Consider the following 21,558-nt stretch of genomic DNA (forward strand, 5'->3'; position numbering starts at 1 on the left):
GTCTTCCACTTGATTTGTATTCTTGTATTTATGTTATGTCTGTATAAAACCTATATCCCAAGTACACGAGTAAGGGAGGAAGACTGGTTAAACACAGTATGAGGTTGCCATATACCAATTACCCATATGGAGGAGGTACCAAGGCAGTATGGGTGATATGAGGATGTAATGTATTTCAATGTTAGGACTACCATTGAAGACCACACCCCTAATGAAGGTTCCACGCCTCGAAACATGTAGGGTGGTTTCCATTGGTAGAGGAGAGATGCTGGAAGTTGGAGGAGCGAATGTAGTGCCACTGTAGAGGAGAAGGAAGGGAGCGTGCTAATGTGTAAGCCGTGCTGAGATACAGTACCATCATCCCTGATCCGCCGTGTTGCAACGACGTGAGGAGGTAGTGAAGGAGTTATGCCGTGATGCGCCAGTGGAGAGTCACGTGGTGCGGAAGAAGATCTGAGACACTACCCAAGCGTCAGTGAACAGTGAACGCGCTGACTCAACGGGCGAAGTATCCCTACAGAGGAAGAATGCCTTACATCCCGAAACACAACCTCTAAAGCCATTGCTTTTAAAAATTGGATGTTTGTGAGTATATGTTCATTATTTCTTTATGCTCAGTAAAAATTGTATTGCAGCATGAGGTGTGCGCTTTCTGTTCTTTTTTTCTTGTGTTGTCTTTCAGCAAAGTTTGACTTAGTAAGACACAGTACAGGAACAGTATATAGGGCAAAAAACATTTTCCAATCCACAGTTACTTCCGAATATATTACATTTATTTTTTACCAATTATATATAAGCAGTGATATCATTTATAGACCGGTGTCTGCAAGACCATTGCACGGGCACTTATCCATCCAGGGAAAGAGACGCACTGCCTCTGTGCTCCCAGCTGTGCACAAGCAGGGGAAGGAGTGAGGCAGCGACATGATCCCAGCTTGGAAAGGAGAACATAATCAGCTGACAGAAATAGATTGGTGAATGTGAAAGACACAATTTTGCCCCTGCTATAAAGAAAACACAGAGGACACTGAGGGTCTATATGCTGTAAAACTAAAATTCAAAATTCAAAACAAAAAACAATCCCTGAGGAGAACACGGGTATGATTGTATGGTGGTTGTTTTATGAATTGATATCTATATGATAAATCAAGAGTAATTCATTTGTTGTATTTGTAAAATGCGTGCTTCCAAAAATGATAAAAGCCAAATAAAAAATTAAAAAGCAATGAATTAAAGATAAAACCTGTGATAAAAAAGATATTAAGTATTATAAAAAATTGTTACTAAAAATAGTATGGATATAGTCATTTAAAAAAAATCCCTTTGAATGGTGTGTCTGTGTTTAATTAAAAAAAATATATATATGGGGAAAGGTCAACAAGTGGATCACTCTATGCAACAAGGCTGGGGTATTTAAAAAATCCCACTTTAATGTTCAGTATGGTTTACTCAGGATAAATTTGGGGTTGACTATACAAGATGAAATAACATGATTACTGGAAGACCAACAAATCAATATCTTCTTTTAGACCTCGTGGATGCAATGTTTGTAATCTAAAAATCCAATATGTCTCTTGTTTTCTTAATCTTAGTAGTCTGTCCCCTCTCATAGATCCTTTGCTGATTTGTTCAATGCCTTTGACTGAAAGCTCATTTATGTTTTGTTGTAAGCATTTAGAAAATGTCTAGGCACACCATGAACCACATTGCAAGAAGAAAAGCCCCATCAGGAGTACACGGGATTCCTAAAGAAATTCTGATGCGACTGGGCTTACACAAGGCCGTGTAAGTCTTATATACCTTTATTCCACCTTTACACCAACACACATACACCCATGCGTGTCCATCCTCCCAATTAGACATTAGACACCTGAGCCACGACACCCACTCAGGTTACAACTGCTTCACCTTAAAAAAGAGCAACTATCAGTTCTATAACACTGCCTGTTTCCAACCATTGTGCTCCCCCATTTCTTTTGTATTCACACCATGAACCACAAAACTTTTTAAGATTTTTCATCTGTGCTCATTGAATCATTCTTTTAAACTTACAAATCTACGTAAGTACCAGCACTCACTGTCTAATAGCCTGTGGCTCTGCTCCTTGTGCTCGTGTGGAGTGCTGAGGAGTGAAATAGCAGTCTCAGCTGTTATATGCTACTACATATAACAGCTGAGACTGCTATTTCACTCCTCAGCACTCCTCACGAGCACAAGGAGCAGAGCCACAGGCTATTAGACAGTGAGTGCTGGTACTTACGTAGATTTGTTAGTACTATACAGGGGAATAAGGGTCCCCTTTTGTTCCGTGCACCCTGCAATTGTATAAATTTAACACTATCAGAGTGCTGTCTATCGTCCCATTTTACCCTTAGATTTTGTTCTTTTAAACTTCTTTTAGTGCGACCTACATATTGTAAGCCGTAGGGGTAGGTAAGCATGTATATCACATATTTATGAATTCTTTGATATCGAATTTTTCACCAGTGACCTTGGAGGTAAAAGCCTTGCTCTTATTGGTCAGATGTCTACACACCAAACAGTTTGCCCTGCCACATTTATCCTCATCCACCTTGATACCAAACTACCGTTTACCCTGAAAGTGGATGCGTCCGACGTTGGTGTCGGTGCTATCTTGTCTCAAAGAAAGTCGCCCTTGGCAAGACTACACCGCTGCGCATTTTTTCCAACTATGACGTGGGGAACCGGGAACTCCTGGCAATCAAACTTGTTCTTGAGCAATGGAGGCTCCTCCTGCAGGGTACAAAGAATTCCCTCACCATCCTTACTGACTATAAGAACTACTGTACATAGAAGGCGCTCGTCAAGCTCGCTGGTCTCTCTTCTTCTCCTGCTTCAACTACATCATTTTCTTTGTACGGTACCTGGCTCTAAAAACCTCAAAGTGGATGCTTTCTCTCGTCAGTTCCTCACCGAAGATAAGTCCGAGGATCAGCTGGAGACCATGCTCCCTTCCAAATTTATAATCTCCACCAATGCCTTTGATGTTATGGACGACATCCGTCTGGACCAATCTCATGTCCCAGATGGCCTCAAGGTCCCGCAGGGTCACCTCTTCACCGCACCTCTATACAAAAAAGGGTTCTTGTGTGGTGTCACTCCTCTAAATTGTCTGGACATCCAAGCATTCGTAGGACCACCAACCTCGTACAGCGAACCTTTTGGTGGCCAGGTATGCAGGCAGACATTAAAGAGTCCGTCCAAGCATGTGCCACCTGTGCCCGTAATAAAATGCCTCGAAGCAGACCCTTGGGACTCCTGAGGCCACTTCCAATTCCGGACCATCCTTGGAACTATTTGTCTATGGACTTCATAGTGAATCTACCTCCTTCCAAAGGGATGAACCCTATCCTCATCATCATTGGTTACTTTTCTAAACAGTGAACAAAAAATGGGGAATAACCCACAGAATCTGAGGCTACAACCTGAGGCTACAACCAGGGTTAGATAATATTTAAGTCCATAGAGCATAGAGAAAGACACAACTTCCTGATAAACATGTTGATATAATGAGCTGTAAATCCTTCACACGTTAACGGACTAATTCAGGGAGGGGGGATATGAAGCATGTGTTCTGGTAGAAGTACAATGAGGCATGCAATAGAAATGCCAAAAGGTAAGTAACAATGTCCAGTATCTGCTAGCCTCACCTACATCCCGTGTCCCACGATGAATGAATCAGCTGGCAAGTACTCACAGTAAGATGTGTAGACTGCCGGGTGATGCTGTTAGAAGGCAGCATGGTTCCAAGCTGCTTGTTGTGTCTGCGTGCTCCAGCCAGTGATCAGTACAAGTGGAAAAAAGCAGGTAACTCGGCGGTCACAGCCCTCCGTAATCAACCAAGCGCAGTGAAAAACGAAAAAAAAATTATTGAATCAAAAAATAGACATCAACAGAGAATGTATCACTCTGAGTGATACTTTCTCTTTGATGTCTATTTTTTGATTCAATAAAGTTTTTTTTACTTTTTCACTGCGCTTGGTTAATTACGGAGGGCTGTGACCGCCGAGTTACCTGCTTTTTTCCACTTGTACTTTTCTAAACAGACACATTTTATCCCATTAAAGGGACTTCCCAGCTCAACCAAGCTCGAAGATATCTTTATTCAGGAGATCTTTTGCCTACATGGGGTTCTTCAGACTATCGTCTCGACCGGCGGTCACAATTCCTTTCCCGATTCTGGCGTTCTTTCTCTCAAAGATTGGGCATCAACTTACACTTTTTATAAGGGTACCATCTACAAACAAACGGTCAGAAGGAGAGAATAAATCAAAACTCTGGAGCAGTATCTGCATTGTTTAATTTCCGACTCCAAGGATAACTGGGAGTATAATATCATATTCTGCCCTGGTCTGAATTCGCCCAGAATTATTTTCGCAACGAATCCACCCAGGAGTCACCATTTTTTATTAATTATGGCTGTCATCCTTCCTGTCTGCCATTGGCCTCTTCTTCCTCTGAGGTACCAGCCATGGATAATCAAATTCGTCTTTTTCAGGATTTATGGAAAAAGATCCAGGAGAATCTGAGGGTCGCAACTAATAGACAAAAGGTACAAACAGACGGTCACCGTAGCACAATCCAGGAATTCATCCCAGGAGACAGGGTATGTTATCCTCAAAAAAATATGCCTCAAGGTGGCCACGCCAAAGCTGGCACCCAGATTCCTCGGATCGTATCCTGTGATAAAAAAGATCAACCCGGTGGCCTACTGACTGCGTCTTCCTCCCTCAATGAAGATCCACTCAGTCTTCCATGTCTCTCTGCTTAAATCTGCATTCCAGAGCCCTTGCTTCCTGATACCACCTCACCACCTCCTTCCATACTCATACAAGGGCAACAGGAGTATGAAGTCCTGGCTATTGTGGATTCCAGGACCTCCAGAGGGGCGGTGCAGTACTTGGTCCACTGGAAGGGCTTTGGCCAAGAAGAACGGTCTTGGGTTCATCATCGGCATTTCACGCCCCCAGACTCGTACGGGCTTTTTATCGGAAGCATCCCCTCAAACCAGTCTGGAATCACCCGGAGGTCACTTCTGTAGGGGGGGTACTGTGAGGATCAAGGACTCGCGCAACCCTTGGCGTGCTCCTCACTTCCCTCCGCCCGCTGCCAGTGTTTCCGCATTGCCTCCTCCCACTGCACGTAGGGACGTCGCTACTCCGGGGACCACCCCGCAACCGGCTCGCGCACGCATACCCCACTCCACTCTTGAACACGTGTATACTTACGCCGGTGCCAGGGGCCACGCAGTGCGTGCACATGGTGGGCATTAATTGCACGCAGGGTTCTCCTCCCCAGGGCACATCAGGGATACTGATCTCACCTGAACCCTGCTTGAGATGCTCCAACCACAGCTCGTGCTGTTAGCACACCTCCACACTGCAGTTCTGATTGGACGCTCTCACCTACATATGATCAGCTGTGCCACTGGCACTTTGGTTGAGCATAGTTCCAGTTGCGTTGCACTCACTTTGCATTGCACTCACCCATCTTCTCTGCCACCACAGTCTTGCCTTGTCTTGTTGCTTACCTTCCTGTGTACCGACCCAGCTTTCCACTACCATCTGCTCTTCTCCAAACCTGACCTCAGCAAACGGACTATGACGACTCTGCTCTCTCCAAACCCAGACATGGCTAATAGTACCTGCAACGTTCTGTACCTCTCCTCCTCTGACCCGGCAAGTATATCGACCATCCGCACCTCTCCACACCCGACCTTGCTACCCCGACCAACTCAACACTCCAGACGTGCCCCCTTGGGTGTGGGTGGAGTAACATCCTTTCCCACCTCAGCACCGTGGTCCCACCTTGTTTGTGGGGAGCACTGCTTGACACCCCCATCCTCTTCCTCCCCTTCCCCCATCACTTCTCTCTTTCTCATCCCTTCTCTCTCTTATCCCTTCTCTTATCTTATCCCTTCTCTCTCTCTCTCTCTCTCTCATCCCTTCTGTACCCCAATCCCTTCTTTCTCTCCCTCATCCCTTCTTTCTCTTTCTCCCCTCAATCCCTTCTCTCTCTGCCCATGTCCATTCTCTATCACTCTCCCCAATACCTTCTCTCTCCATCACAATATCTCCCCTTCCCCACAAATAGCATCCCTCCCCCAGAATAGCCCCACACCTTAACTTGAGGGATTCTCCGGCAAGCGCTGAAAGTTACAGTCAGGCCACTGCCTCCTCCACTTTTGCATGCCTCTTACTCCTGCGCAGCTGCATGGTGGAACCCCCCACCCTCCTGGAAGAAGGCCGCACAGCAGCAAGGAGTAGTAGGTGCCCGCCAGTTGGGGAGGAGGCAGATGACTGGAAGCAACTTCCAGCGCTTGCTGGGCTACCACAATTACAGTACTCTGATAGCCCGGGGGTACAATTGCTTGGTGCCCAAATTGACTGCGCCTATTGGTATACCCTAAAGCTGGCCCTGTGTAGTCAGCCTTTTTACTCTCAGTATTGTGAATGAATATGGTATCATATTTGTCCTTATAGAGTAATCTATAGCTTCCTTCCAAATATGTCACCTTGGAATCTCCTTGAAATATTAATACTAAATCCTTTCGCAGATAGTCCAAGACAGTTGTATGTCTTATCTGTCTATCTATAGGTTTAACCACACCTCTTTACTTCTGAATAACCTACATGCAACCTTATCTGCAAAAGAATATTTGCTTATCAGAATTTCTTCATTTAGCATCTTATTACAATATAATACTCCAAAATGCTATTAAACATAAAGTAATAGTATAGACTATGCCCCTTGTTTATTATGTTGTTGTTAGGGACAGTATCCATTAAGTTAAGATCCCTAAAAGAAGCAATGGAGTCCTGTATAAGTAATGAAAATGAATATGGCACGCCATAGAGGGCCTCAGGATAAAGGGCTCCCTGATCAGCCCTAACTGCGGATCGGCGCTAATATTCCTCTTACGTCCGTATGGAAGTGGCAGTTCTAAAATAGGCAAAAGGTATTGGGTCAAAAAAGAATGATCCACCAGGATTCCCGTAGGGGCCCAGATGAATCCTGGTGGATCATTGGTTCCAAAGCAGCAAGAAGGTTCCAAAGCAGCAAGCAGGATAATGGTTCCAAAGCAGCAAGAAGGTTGGATCCCACATTTACTCAGAGGAACTAAGTCAAAGTATCGCATTGGAGTGTTGAGTGGGCACTGATAAAAAAACTCTATTCTTGTATGTGTATTATAAAACACAGTGATAACAATACAGACCGGCGCCTTAATGTCCAATAACGAAATAAGTCCAAAGATGTACTGCAGGGTCCAATAACGGTGCTCCAGTAGTTAGACAGAAGACTCCACAGCAGCAAACATGGTGTTATGCAGGGGAGATAAAGAGAGAAATCATAGCGTAATATTGCATAAGATTAACATATAACTCACAGACAAGACATACACCACTAACAACACTGACAGAAAGGCTGACAATAAAACAGAGATTTATTAGACAATAACTAAAAAGGATGAGAACTAGGGAGCAGGTCCAGGATCCGGTGTGTAAAACCGGAATCCTACTTACAGCAATCCAAAATATTCGAGCGGTGTTTGCAAGGTGTGTAGTCCTGTTTCAGCGTTTCTCTGGCGCGTGGTGCTTCTGTAATGGCCGCCGGCACTTCCTCCGATTGATCTCGGGCTCGGCGTCCCTGCAGGCCAACCCTCGCGAGATTTTTCGTCTGCGCTGACGTCACTCGCTGGGTGTAGCTACTCGCCGCCGCTTACTCCTGTCTGCACGTCTCTGCCGTCCGCTGGCACTGGGGATCAATGCTGAAGTCTGCTCCTTACACTGTTCTCACTCCAAATGATCTCTAAAACACCCAATGCGTTTCGTGCGCATGCGCACTTCTTCAGGGGTAGATTGGCACAGTCTAAGCTTTCCTTATGTAGTGGCAGGTGGAACACAATTGGTGGAAATAAATAGTCTCTTAACATTGATCTCATGACTATTGTGATTGGTTAATCGTCCTGTCACTCATGGCTGTGCTTAACAATGGCAGCCTAACATACACAAAAACAACATGTAACACAAAACTATACAAAAACATATCTTATGCACTTTATCCTGACAATCAAGGTGTAAAATCAATAGTAATTCATTCACAACTTCTAGATGTTTAACTATCCACTATTTCTGTTACACATGTTTGCACGTAAACCTGCATATACTAAATATAAAAAACAAAAAGTGCAATTGAAGATGTCTTCTTTCTATAACGAATACTTAAAATTAGTGGTTATTAGCTAAAAATTATTAAAAAATCCTTGATAAAAAAAATATATATAAGGGGTTTTCAAGATTACTGTATACTTTTACGAATAAATATTTATATGGTAAAACCCTTAATATTATTATCTAATAGGCATAAAACTTATTAAAATATATATATATATAAGAATATATGTAAAACTGTTATTTAAGAAAGACACCCAGGTCGAAGTCTATGTTAAGTCCATTTGGAGACAGGGTTTTCAGCTCGTAGATCCAGTAGGCTTCACGCCTACTGATCTGTTGTAGCTGATCCCCCCCTCTCCAATGTACTTGTGTACTTTCTATAGCCTGACATTTCAGCCCAACAGGACTTTTATTATGATGCACGCTGAAATGGTGCGAAACACTATGTGTGGCTAAACCTCGTCTAATGTTATAGATGTGCTCATATATTCTTCTTTGATAGCACCTGCCTGTCCTGCCCACATATTGTAGGCCACACGGGCACTGCAATAAATAAATCACAAAAGTGGAGTGGCAGTTGATAAATGTTTTTATAGTGTAAATTTTATCTGTTACATTAGATTTAAATGTTTGCGTGTTGTTGCTGAAAGTACAAGCTGTACATTTAATACATGTATAAAAGCACTTGTTTTTATTTGCTTTTGTTAATTTTGAATTGTCAAGGGGACAACTAGGAGCTAGACGTGTTTTTATATTTGCTGCTTTTGTGAAAATAATTTTTGGTTTCTCTGGAAGGCATTTGGACAGTACATCATCACAAAGGAGCATAGGCCAATGTTTATTAAAAATGTGTCTAATTCTTGGCGCCATTTCATTATACTGGGTAACAAAAGCCACCCCATTAGTTGGTTCCAATTGTTTTTTGCTGATGTATTCTAACAGTGTGTTACGTTCAATTTTATCTACCTGTAGGGACGCTTCCTCGAGTAGTTCCTCCGGATAGCCTCTATCTCTAAACTTGTCCTTCAGCTCGTCTGCCTGGAGCGCATACTCCCCAGAATTTGAACAGTTGCGCTTCAGACGGGTGAGCTGACCCCTAGGGATATTCCGGATCCAACTTGGATTGTGCTGGCTGTCTGCCCTAAGGTAATTATTAGCCTGCACTGGCTTGAAAAAAGTTTTCGTTTCTATTTTATTATCTGAGATGTATATTCCAAGGTCCAAGAATTCTATATGCTCCTTATTGTGATTGAAAGTAAACTTTAAATCCCTGTCATTGGAATTAAGATACTCAAAATAAACAGAGATTTATTAGACAATAACTAAAAAGGATGAGAACTAGGGAGCAGGTCCAGGATCCGGTGTGTAAAACCGGAATCCTACTTACAGCAATCCAAAATATTCGAGCGGTGTTTGCAAGGTGTGTAGTCCTGTTTCAGCGTTTCTCTGGCGCGTGGTGCTTCTGTAATGGCCGCCGGCACTTCCTCCGATTGATCTCGGGCTCGGCGTCCCTGCAGGCCAACCCTCGCGAGATTTTTCGTCTGCGCTGACGTCACTCGCTGGGTGTAGCTACTCGCCGCCGCTTACTCCTGTCTGCACGTCTCTGCCGTCCGCTGGCACTGGGGATCAATGCTGAAGTCTGCTCCTTACACTGTTCTCACTCCAAATGATCTCTAAAACACCCAATGCGTTTCGTGCGCATGCGCACTTCTTCAGGGGTAGATTGGCACAGTCTAAGCTTTCCTTATGTAGTGGCAGGTGGAACACAATTGGTGGAAATAAATAGTCTCTTAACATTGATCTCATGACTATTGTGATTGGTTAATCGTCCTGTCACTCATGGCTGTGCTTAACAATGGCAGCCTAACATACACAAAAACAACATGTAACACAAAACTATACAAAAACATATCTTATGCACTTTATCCTGACAATCAAGGTGTAAAATCAATAGTAATTCATTCACAACTTCTAGATGTTTAACTATCCACTATTTCTGTTACACATGTTTGCACGTAAACCTGCATATACTAAATATAAAAAACAAAAAGTGCAATTGAAGATGTCTTCTTTCTATAACGAATACTTAAAATTAGTGGTTATTAGCTAAAAATTATTAAAAAATCCTTGATAAAAAAAATATATATAAGGGGTTTTCAAGATTACTGTATACTTTTACGAATAAATATTTATATGGTAAAACCCTTAATATTATTATCTAATAGGCATAAAACTTATTAAAATATATATATATATAAGAATATATGTAAAACTGTTATTTAAGAAAGACACCCAGGTCGAAGTCTATGTTAAGTCCATTTGGAGACAGGGTTTTCAGCTCGTAGATCCAGTAGGCTTCACGCCTACTGATCTGTTGTAGCTGATCCCCCCCTCTCCAATGTACTTGTGTACTTTCTATAGCCTGACATTTCAGCCCAACAGGACTTTTATTATGATGCACGCTGAAATGGTGCGAAACACTATGTGTGGCTAAACCTCGTCTAATGTTATAGATGTGCTCATATATTCTTCTTTGATAGCACCTGCCTGTCCTGCCCACATATTGTAGGCCACACGGGCACTGCAATAAATAAATCACAAAAGTGGAGTGGCAGTTGATAAATGTTTTTATAGTGTAAATTTTATCTGTTACATTAGATTTAAATGTTTGCGTGTTGTTGCTGAAAGTACAAGCTGTACATTTAATACATGTATAAAAGCACTTGTTTTTATTTGCTTTTGTTAATTTTGAATTGTCAAGGGGACAACTAGGAGCTAGACGTGTTTTTATATTTGCTGCTTTTGTGAAAATAATTTTTGGTTTCTCTGGAAGGCATTTGGACAGTACATCATCACAAAGGAGCATAGGCCAATGTTTATTAAAAATGTGTCTAATTCTTGGCGCCATTTCATTATACTGGGTAACAAAAGCCACCCCATTAGTTGGTTCCAATTGTTTTTTGCTGATGTATTCTAACAGTGTGTTACGTTCAATTTTATCTACCTGTAGGGACGCTTCCTCGAGTAGTTCCTCCGGATAGCCTCTATCTCTAAACTTGTCCTTCAGCTCGTCTGCCTGGAGCGCATACTCCCCAGAATTTGAACAGTTGCGCTTCAGACGGGTGAGCTGACCCCTAGGGATATTCCGGATCCAACTTGGATTGTGCTGGCTGTCTGCCCTAAGGTAATTATTAGCCTGCACTGGCTTGAAAAAAGTTTTCGTTTCTATTTTATTATCTGAGATGTATATTCCAAGGTCCAAGAATTCTATATGCTCCTTATTGTGATTGAAAGTAAACTTTAAATCCCTGTCATTGGAATTAAGATACTCAAAAAACAACTCTAATTGTTCCTGGCTCCCTGACCATACAAAAATGATATCATCTATGAAACGGTGCCAGAGCACAAGGTGGGCCCCAAATGGACAGTTGTTCCAAATGAAATCTTTTTCCCAACTGTCCATGAATAAATTTGCATAGCTTGGGGCGAACCTTTGCCCATCGCCGTTCCACAGATCTGTAAAAAAAAAAAATAAAAAAAAAAAAAAAAAAAAAAATGTGAATTAAACTGAAAATAATTGTGCGTTAAAATAAAATTGATACTATCAACTAGAAATTTTTTAAGTGCTGGTGATGAAGTGTCGTCCAATTCTAACCTGCGTGATACGGCCTGGCAACCTTTAACGTGGTTGATGGTGGTGTACAGTGAGGTGACATCCGCTGTCACCCAAGTGTACTCAGGCTTCCACTCCAGATCTCTAAGTATCTGGAGGACGTGTGTTGTATCACGCAGGTAGGACTGGACTTGATGAACCAAAGGTTGAAGGTGATGGTCTATAAATCAAGATAAATTTGAAGTCAATGATCCGATACCTGATATGATAGGTCTGCCAGGAGGTTGTGTAGTGCTCTTGTGTATTTTTGGGATAAAGTAAAAAATAGGGGTACGAGAAAATTTTACATCCAAAAAGTCTAGTTCTTGTTGTATTATAGCCCCATCCTTGAGACCTTTATTTAGCAAAATAGTCAGCTGAATTTCAAATTGTTTAAGGGGATTGCTTGAAAGGGGGAGTTATGTGTCTTTATCACCGTAGATATGTCTTTGTCTCATAGACTCCTGGAGATAATATTCAATGTCCATAACCACTATACCTCCCCCTTTATCAGCAGGTTTTATAACTATCCTCTTATTGTCCTCCTGCCACTACATAAGGAAGTTCCACCTGCCACTACATAAGGAAAGTTTTGACTGTGCCAATCACCCCCTGAAGAAGTGCGCATGCGCACGAAACGCGTTGGGTGTTTTAGAGATCATTTGGAGTGAGAACAGTGTAAGGAGCAGACTTCAGCATTGATCCCCAGTTCCAGCGGACGGCAGAGACATGCAGACAGGAGTAAGCGGCGGCGAGTAGCTACACCCAGCGAGTGACGTCAGCGCAGACGAAAAATCTCGCGAGGGTTGGCCTGCAGGGACGCCGAGCCCGAGATCAATCGGAGGAAGCGCCGGCGGCCATTACAGAAGCACCACGCGCCAGAGAAACGCTGAAACAGGACTGCACACCTTGCAAACACCGCTCGAATATTTTGGATTGCTGTAAGTAGGATTCCGGTTTTACACACCGGATCCTGGACCTGCTCCCTAGTTCTCATCCTTTTTAGTTATTGTCTAATAAATCTCTGTTTTATTGTCAGCCTTTCTGTCAGTGTTGTTAGTGGTGTATGTCTTGTCTGTGAGTTATATGTTAATCTTATGCAATATTACGCTATGATTTCTCTCTTTATCTCCCCTGCATAACACCATGTTTGCTGCTGTGGAGTCTTCTGTCTAACTACTGGAGCACCGTTATTGGACCCTGCAGTACATCTTTGGACTTATTTCGTTATTGGACATTAAGGCGCCGGTCTGTATTGTTATCTCCGTGTTTCTACTAACTGTGTTTGGGTTAGGTTTTTTCCTTGGCAGCCGTCCTGTATTTAGTCATTTGTCACATTGTGTTTTATTGTGTATCATTCACTTTAATAATATTGTTAGTGCTATTTACACCATTCTTTTTTCTTATTATAAAACACAGTACAACGTTATTGATATGTGAATGAGTTGTCCCTGTCCATGGAGACATAATTAAATAACTGATATACTACAAAAGTTCCTGGCGTCCAATATTTTACAACATTGCTGCCTCATCATTTAGCTTCCTAGCCCATGCAGAGTATCCGTACATAATTAACCGATGTGATCTCCCTAGATGCTGGGCAGGGAGGGGTACACTTACAAGTGATTGTACAATTCCCCCATGTGATGCTAGTACCTACAGTAACCTCCCCTTTTTATTTTTCTGTACCTTTAAAAAATGTATAAATAAACCGTAAAAAAAAGATATTCACTGTCAAAGGTACATTTTATGCATTTCAAAAAGTATGTGCTACAGAGAAAATGATACATTGCATCTGATTTTCATTACATTTACCTCATCTAAGAATATTCACTTAGCTAAATTGACATTTCTATGTAACATTACACATTATTTAAATATTAATGTTATGTACATAGATTTAGATTTGTATTATAAGCATTTAAGCATATATGTCAATATTTAAAGTATTGCATTTATTAAACCTTTTATGTAACTATGGTTTACATAAGAGCTATTCTCATATGTTCGGATTACTATACCACTATTTACCGTAATTTGGTGAACCCAAAAATTAACACGCAGTATGCATTTTCTACTGAACGTCATGTAGTCTAACATTGTACTGTACCATTTATTCAACAAGTGATGTGTGTTAAGCTCTTCGCTACAGTGGGCTTACTGTGTGCAACAATGGTGAATTTCTGAATAAGCACAAAAGGCCTACATACATCAAACTACGTTAAAATTGAGTTAATATCGACGCAGTAAAAAAATTCTCACTTATTATTGCAATTTTGTAACTGTTATTCAAGATTTCGGTAATCATTTATCGGGTGCAATATTTTTGTACTTGACACTATGCGGGAATTAAAACAATGGCTAATAACTCATTAATTCCTGCATTGTAATCACATTACTAATACAGTATTTCTACCAGAGGATTCTGCAACACAATAAAATGCGCACACCTAAATTACTTAAGAAGTGATTAGAGTAATATTCAATAGGTGATGATTAATACGTGGAGAGGTGCAGATTACAGAATGGTCTTTCTCAACACCTTTAGAATACAACAAACAAACTTTAAGCGCAAACTCTCCTCGTGTATAACTTATAAAAAGTGTGAGTGAATAAATAGTGAATGCAATCAATCAACACAAATTGAGCAGTAAGCCCAAATACAAACACATGCTCCACAGAATAAAATAGCGTGGTGATCAGTCTGGGTCTACAGTATGGCGACGGCGCTCTGCTCACAAGCAGTGGGTGATGGCCAGCTGCAGGCACTCTGATTTACCTGGTCTCACTGTTCTCACAGGTGAATCACACTTCTGGGTTCCCCCGGTGGATGACGTCACCGCGATTGCCAGCCAAATTGGAGCCTTTAATCCAGTCAGAATAGTGTAGGGAGCAACAGGCATGGCACACAGTGCTTCAAAAGTAATACAGGACCACCCTACGTGTTTCGTTCCATTATGAGAACTTCCTCATGGGTGCATTACTGGATTCTGTAATATCAATTATTACAGAACCCTATGGCAGAAATTACATAAACCCCTTTGATGCCTGTAGCTACCAAGGTATACCCAGACATCAAAAGGGTTAATACAAAAACCAAACTACCTATCCCCTTGGCCACCATAGTGACTAGTAAAGCATTGCCATGCATTGCTAAGGAAATAAAGGGTTAACCCTTTCTTGTCACGGGAGACCAGGCAATTTACACCTTTTTACCAGGATCATTCATTGAGCAAAACAAGGTAATGAAATATATTGTAATTTATTCGCATAAATTCCCTTACACAGTGAAACACAAAATACAGATGAAAAGACACACTTACTATGTGTCTGGGGTCGAAAACTAGACTTTCGTAAGTGCAGGGCACTCTAAATAAGAGTTTTAACCATACCAGGGCTTAACCCGAATCTCCTGGTTCCCAAATCAGCGTGAAGTTCCACACGCCACCGCTCCCTTCTCTTCTGAGAACTTGGACTTTCTTAACCACGAGTTATCCCAAATCTCATGGAACTAAAATTGGCATAAAATCCCAACCGCGGCTGCTACGTTCGATTTTGAGAACTTGGTTGCAAAAAGCTGGACTTGGAATCTAGCAGGCATGCTTTCCTAGCTTGAAATTGAAGCCGGTTGCTCTGCTTTTTGCGCAAGAGCAATTTTGAAAAGCCTGCCTACGCTACCTCTGACTGAGGGCATGAATCTGATTGGTTCATCAATCCTTATATTATTCTGAGTTTAATTCACAAAATACTACAGCCAATTAGAGAGTGGTAATTTTCCAAAGCAGCCAATCAGAGACAAGCCGGTAGAAAAAGCTGGGTTAGCAGAGAATCTGAATGAACCAAGGGACATGCACAAGTTGGCACCTCCATCCCTGGTTCCCTCAATGCCACCCATGTTGACAGGCTACTCAATTATGGTAGAGAAAATGGCAGCACGGACGACTGCCATTGTTCTCCAGACATGGGTACTGCTGCCCCTGCTGCCCATTTGCCCTTCACACTTCTGGCATCCACTGGCTGCTATGAACTCCAATGTTCAGCAGACTTACTGGCACCAACTTCGTAGCCCTGGCAGTCTGTTTGAACACCGGTTCCAAAAATCCCCAAGCACAGTACATTACAGTACCCTACATTGTATTAATAAACAGATGTTATAATACATTTCCTAAGTCTCTGGTTATGGGGAATAGAATAAGAAATATGTACTTTTATTCCTATCAGCCTTATTCCCCATACACTATCTATTAGACTTAGCTTGGACCCCTATATGTTTGGAGGTCCCACAAACTAAATACTGGTTCTGGGACACCTTGACACTAACTTGGGTACCCTCCTTAACCTAGGGATTCCCTCAGCTACAGGGATGCTTGTACATCCCTGTGCTTCATTCACCTTTGTGGGCTATGCTGAAGCAGGGTACTCTAGCAGTGAGTCATGCTTGTGTTTTCAAAGGGAGATATTGCTAGGAAAATGTGCCTACATGTATATGAGAATCAGGAATGATTCCCGGGTACATTTATAGGGGACAACTCTGGACCCAATGGCACATTCTGACAACAATTCCTCCGCAAACCCCCCTTGAAACTCATTCCCTAGCAATACCTGCTCGCTGGCATACCTAGAAAGGGAAAAACACACAAAATATTTTTTACTACATGTAACACAGTTGAACAATACAATGTTACTGGGTCCAAACAGCTTTAACATTTATTTGCAAGCCAGGTTACCCCCTACCGTCACACCTCCCCCTTCAAGATGAAGGTTCTCTTGCAGTCACCACATCATGTGGCTCCACAAGCCTGGATGTCCATGATGTTTTTCGCTCACTGGGGAAGTCCTGTCGGAATAGTCCATCACCATTACCATGCTTGCTGCCTTTCTTGTGCTGAATGGTAAAGTCAAACTCCTGCAGGGTGTGACGGTGAGGGGGTAACCAGGCTCACAAAGGTTTAAGCCCGTTTGGTTACCTCTGATCCATGTATTGGGCTTCCAGAGTGTCCGGTATTGAGCCCAGGGTTTGTACATGCATAACCTGTATGTGCAGTAATAAAGTATTTTATGTGTTTTTACCTTTCCTGGAGAGTCAGCAAGCAGAGATTGCTGTGGTATGAGTTTCAAGGTTTTTTTTGCCGAGAAAGTGTTGTCAGAATGTGCCTAAGTAGCTGGGTCAAGAGTTGCTGGATAAAAATGTTCCCTGGAGTCATGAGTGATTCCTGGATACATGTAGGCACATTGTCCCGGCAATATTTCCCCTTGAAAACGCTTGCGCGGCTCACAACTAGGGCTCCCTGCTCCAGCACAGACCAGAAAGGTAAAAGGGGCATAGGGGATGTAAGATGTCCCTGAAAGTCAATGTGTACCTAGGTTAATGGGGATACACAGTAAATGCCCAGGTCACCCAGAACCAGTATAAGTGATCTGAGGTGCTCCAACCATACATATAAGGTTGTGAGGGACTTTTTAGGATACATACTAAGTCTATGCAATAAAGTGTAGTTTTTTATTCTATTTCCATACCAGGAAGACTTAGGTTTTTAAAGTGTTTATTTTATTAACAAAGTGTGTTAAATACATGTGTCTTAAATACATATGCTTTGTGCACAGTAAATGAGCTGGGACGTTCAGGACCAATGCTAACAAGCCACTGGTGCTACCAAGTTAGTGCCAGTGAGTGTGCCAAGACATCGGAGAAGAAAGCCACAGAGGATGTCTGAGGTGTAAAGACCCTTTGGGCACGAGGAAAGTGCTCAAGTACCCACATCCTGGTATGAATGGAAGTCCTCAGAATTTCCATTTGCCCCACCAGACTTGGAGGAGCCAAACCCAGCGTGTGACATCTGAATAGCAAGTGGCTGAGGTGACAAACTTGCACATGCCTGTGGCAGATTCAGAACCCCTGCTTTCCCAGCTTCACAACACCAGCATCGCTCTGATTGGCTGGTTAGGAAACTCCCATGCCCGGATTGGCAGTAGAGTTTTGTGAATGACACAAAAAATAACAAAGATGCCCATAGCTACTTCCAATATGACAAAAATACACAGTGCAATACCTATATATTCTCTTGAAAAAGGGTCCTTTAGTTTATCCCTTTTGCCAAAGCGTTTTAAGCTTTCTGCCACTTCAATGCATGTCCGTTATTAGGTCCTAACTCCCTGAGTTACAATTCTTATTCACCTCTATAATTAGGGGAAGAATGATCAAACATTGGATCTGGGTTACGACAGTACAGAATGTAAATGTCCCGATCACGTGATTGGGACATTTAAATGCATAGGAGATACCGGCACCCCATAACGGGGCCTGTATCTCGGGAAGCAGGGGGTCCCTGCACCTGAAATAAACGCGGTTCTGCTCTGGACACCTCCTGCTCATCTACACTAGTCATAAAAATTAAATTTAAAAATATTTACTAAGCAATAATAAACAACCCACCCCCTGTGCCCCCCATAAAACCATGATTTATTTTGTTACACACATGATTAATACCCCAGGCCGGCAGGGGTCCCCAGGTGGTCCCGATGGGTGTCCACAGGCCCCACAGTGCACCCTTGGGGTACCCATGGGTGTCTTGGGGCCTCCGGGTTGTCCCCACCAGGCTCGGTGGCCTCCAGGTGGTCCTTGTGGGCCCCCAAAGTGTTCCACAGGTGTTCCCCACAGGTGTCTGGGGGCCCTCGGGTTGTTCCCACGATTGTCTGGGGGCCCTCAGGTTGTTCCCATGGGTGTCTGGGGGCCATGGAGTGGTCCCCACCGGTCCCTGGGGCCCCACAAATGTGGGGCCCCTGGTTCTTCCACATGGGTGTCCCCCGTGGGTCCTCAGGTGTTACCCATGGTTGACCAGGGGTCCTCGGGTGGTACCCATGGGCGTCCAGGGGTCCTCGGGTGGTCCCCGTGGGTCCCCCCTGCCTGCGGTACCATTCCTGTATGTAAAAAATAAAACATGGGCTACATTTAAATCAATACCCCCCCCCCACAAAAAAAAACCACATCAGTACACTAATATACTGTATATCCAGATATGGGTAATAGATTATTGTAAGTAAGTAGAGGATTTAAAACCAGAGACATAACATAAAACACAGACAAAGCTCAGTGCACATCCAGAAAAACTTATATACGGTACAGTGCCGTATATAAGTTTTTCTGGATGTGCACTGAGCTTTGTCTGTGTTTTATGTTATGTCTCTGGTTTTAAATATAAATTGCCATGCTCAGTAGCACTCCTCTGTGAAACTTATATGCTTATATATATGTTGTGGGTATTTTGGGGGTTCAATTTGAGCTTGTAGGTGTTCTGTATGTTTTGTTAAGTAAGTAGAGGATCCAGGGCACTTCGAATTTGCAAAAAAGAATTTATTCTTTTAGTGGCACACACAACGTTTCGAACTTCAATCAGTTCTTTATCAAGTGACTGGCAAATATGAGATGTACACTGCCGACACAGTTTATCCGAGTGCGGCTCATTCCGCAAGCCGGGAAATGTCCCGGCTTGCGAGCCGCACTCCCTCAGCGTGCCGCGCATCACCGATGCGCGGTCACACATCATCGGGTGCCTGCGCCCCCTGCACGCGCGTCCAGGGCTCCACGAGGGAGCCCTGGTGTCCCGCGATCGCGGGACGGCGGCAGGGGGTTCCGGGGGACCCGGCGGACCCGGCAGCGGTAGGGAGAGTGCCCCGATCGGAGGGCGCTCTTCCGCTGCTTCGGCGCGCGCCCATCACCCTGCGGCGCGCGCCAGGATACTGCTGCGGCCAAGAACAGGCAAATGCTCGAATAAACTTGGCCGCAGCAGTAAATGTCCAACATATACAGTCCAGAGATAAGTGAGTAATTTACAAACACCCCCCTCCATTACCCCATGTGCTTCAAATGGTGTTCTGATTGCACTTCCACATGAAAGATCAATGTCTGTGATTGGTGAAGTGCTGGGAATGCTCTGTCCGTGTCCGTTGATTGGTCCTGCTTCCTGCATCCATTTCCTGGTAGGATTCACTCTGCGTGTAAGTGTGGTATCCCACGTAGCTGGAGGCCATATGAGGGCGTTACTCTGAGCATGCATCCATTTCCTGATAGGATTTACTCTGCATATCAGTGTGGTATCCCATGTAGTCTACGGCCATGTGAGAGCGCTACTCCAAGCATGTATCTATTTCCTGGTAGGATTCACTCTGCATGTCAGAGAGCACTCCACCAATCACATACATTGACCTTTGATGTGGAAGTGCAATCAGGACACCATTGGAAGCACATGGGGTAGCGGAGGAGGGTGTTTGTACTTACTCTGTAATGATGTACCACTATGTACCACTATGACACTCAATGGGTACAGGGTGGGTATAGTGAGTCCGGGGTGGGTGGTTAGGCTCCCTGGGTGGGTAGTGGGGCAGGGTGGGTTAACCCGTTAATTACTATATCTGTTATTAACCGCTAAGGTGATTAAGGGGTTCGGGGCCATTACATTGTATTTTGCTAGGTATTTTTTCTGGCAATGGAGGACATGGACATGGACATGAACAAGCTGTGATAGGTGCCACTATATACGAGAAGTTTTGAATAAAGCGCCGATAGTGATTTGTGAACCCAAGAAATCTTTGGATGGCTTTAAGAGATAACGGACACGGCCAGTCCGTAATTGCTTTGACCTTGTCGGGGTCCAAGGCGAGTCCAGTGTCTGAAATAATGTAACCGAGGAAGGAGGTTGAACACTGGTGAAAGTGGCATTTCTCCAATTTGGCGAAGAGCTTTTGAAGAACTTGTTTCACAAGTACTGGATGTTCCTGAATGTTTTAGGAGTAGATCAAAATGTCATCCAGGTACACGATTACGTGTTGGTCTAGCAGATCCCTGAAGATTTCATTAACGAAGTCTTGAAATACGGCTGGTGCATTGCAGAGCCCAAATGGCATCACTAGGTACTCATAGTACCATCGCGAGTATTGAAGGCTCTCTTGCACTCATCTCCCAGACAAATCCTTACCAAGTTGTAGGCCCTTCGTAGATCCAACTTGGTAAAAATGTTTGCGGTTAATACCTGGATGGGTACCGTCTGAAGGGAGATGAAAGTGGGCTGCAGCAGCCGACCGTCTATGGCTTCGAGACCTACGGGACGACCCTTATGTACAAAGGGTATTTGGCGTCTCTCCGCAAATCCTTGGTCAATGAAGTTTCCCTCCTGACCCGGAGTCATGAAAGGCCAGTGTAGTGACTCGGAAGGTCTCTCCGGATATGGTGATGGGGAGGTTGATCCTAGTGGAAGGTTGCAAGGGAGGTATGGATGCGGTACCCAGCGTGATCCTCTCAACTCTTACTGGGCTTTGGTGTTTTCCTGATCTCAGCGGGCAGGTGGCCAGCAAGTGCCCATTGTTCCTGCAGTATAGGCATAAGCCGGTGCATCGTCTGTGCTGCCTTTCACCAAACTAAAGCCTAGTCCCTTCTAGTTGCATAGGCTCGTCTAGTGTTGGTGCTGCGGAAGGCTCGCGTCCTGCTGGATGACAGGTAGAAGGCTGTGTACCTTGTTGGCGTCTGCTCCTCTCCATTCTTCTCTCCTGAAGATGCAGATCAATGTGGATGCAAAGAGCCACAAGGTCTTCACGTCCTCCGGGATGGTCCTGGGACGCTAACTCGTCTTTGAGGCGCTCGTACAACCCCTACCAGAATACTGCCGACAGAGCCTCGTCATTCCAGCCATTCTCAGAGGCCACGGCCCGGAACTCCAG

At 43.6% G+C, this 21,558-nt stretch overlaps 1 protein-coding gene across 6 annotated transcripts in view; it reads left to right on the plus strand.

The window, feature by feature from the left end:
* Window positions 1-377: 377 nt before the first annotated feature.
* LOC142495413 (uncharacterized) overlaps window positions 378-21,558 on the plus strand; it is a 40,940-nt gene continuing 19,759 nt past the window's right edge. The window contains exons 1-3 of one of the 6 annotated variants that reach the window (XM_075600895.1): window positions 378-585; window positions 1,672-1,785; window positions 12,362-13,095. The gene's annotated coding sequence lies outside the window, so the exon portion shown is untranslated. Of the gene's footprint in view, window positions 586-1,671; window positions 1,786-9,768; window positions 13,096-21,558 lie in introns of those variants that run through there. The other 5 variants (XM_075600894.1, XM_075600891.1, XM_075600896.1 and 2 more) reach the window with 5 other exon arrangements.

The sequence above is a fragment of the Ascaphus truei genome, chromosome 5 (assembly GCF_040206685.1).
Source record: "Ascaphus truei isolate aAscTru1 chromosome 5, aAscTru1.hap1, whole genome shotgun sequence".
NCBI classification, from domain to species: Eukaryota; Metazoa; Chordata; class Amphibia; order Anura; family Ascaphidae; genus Ascaphus; species Ascaphus truei.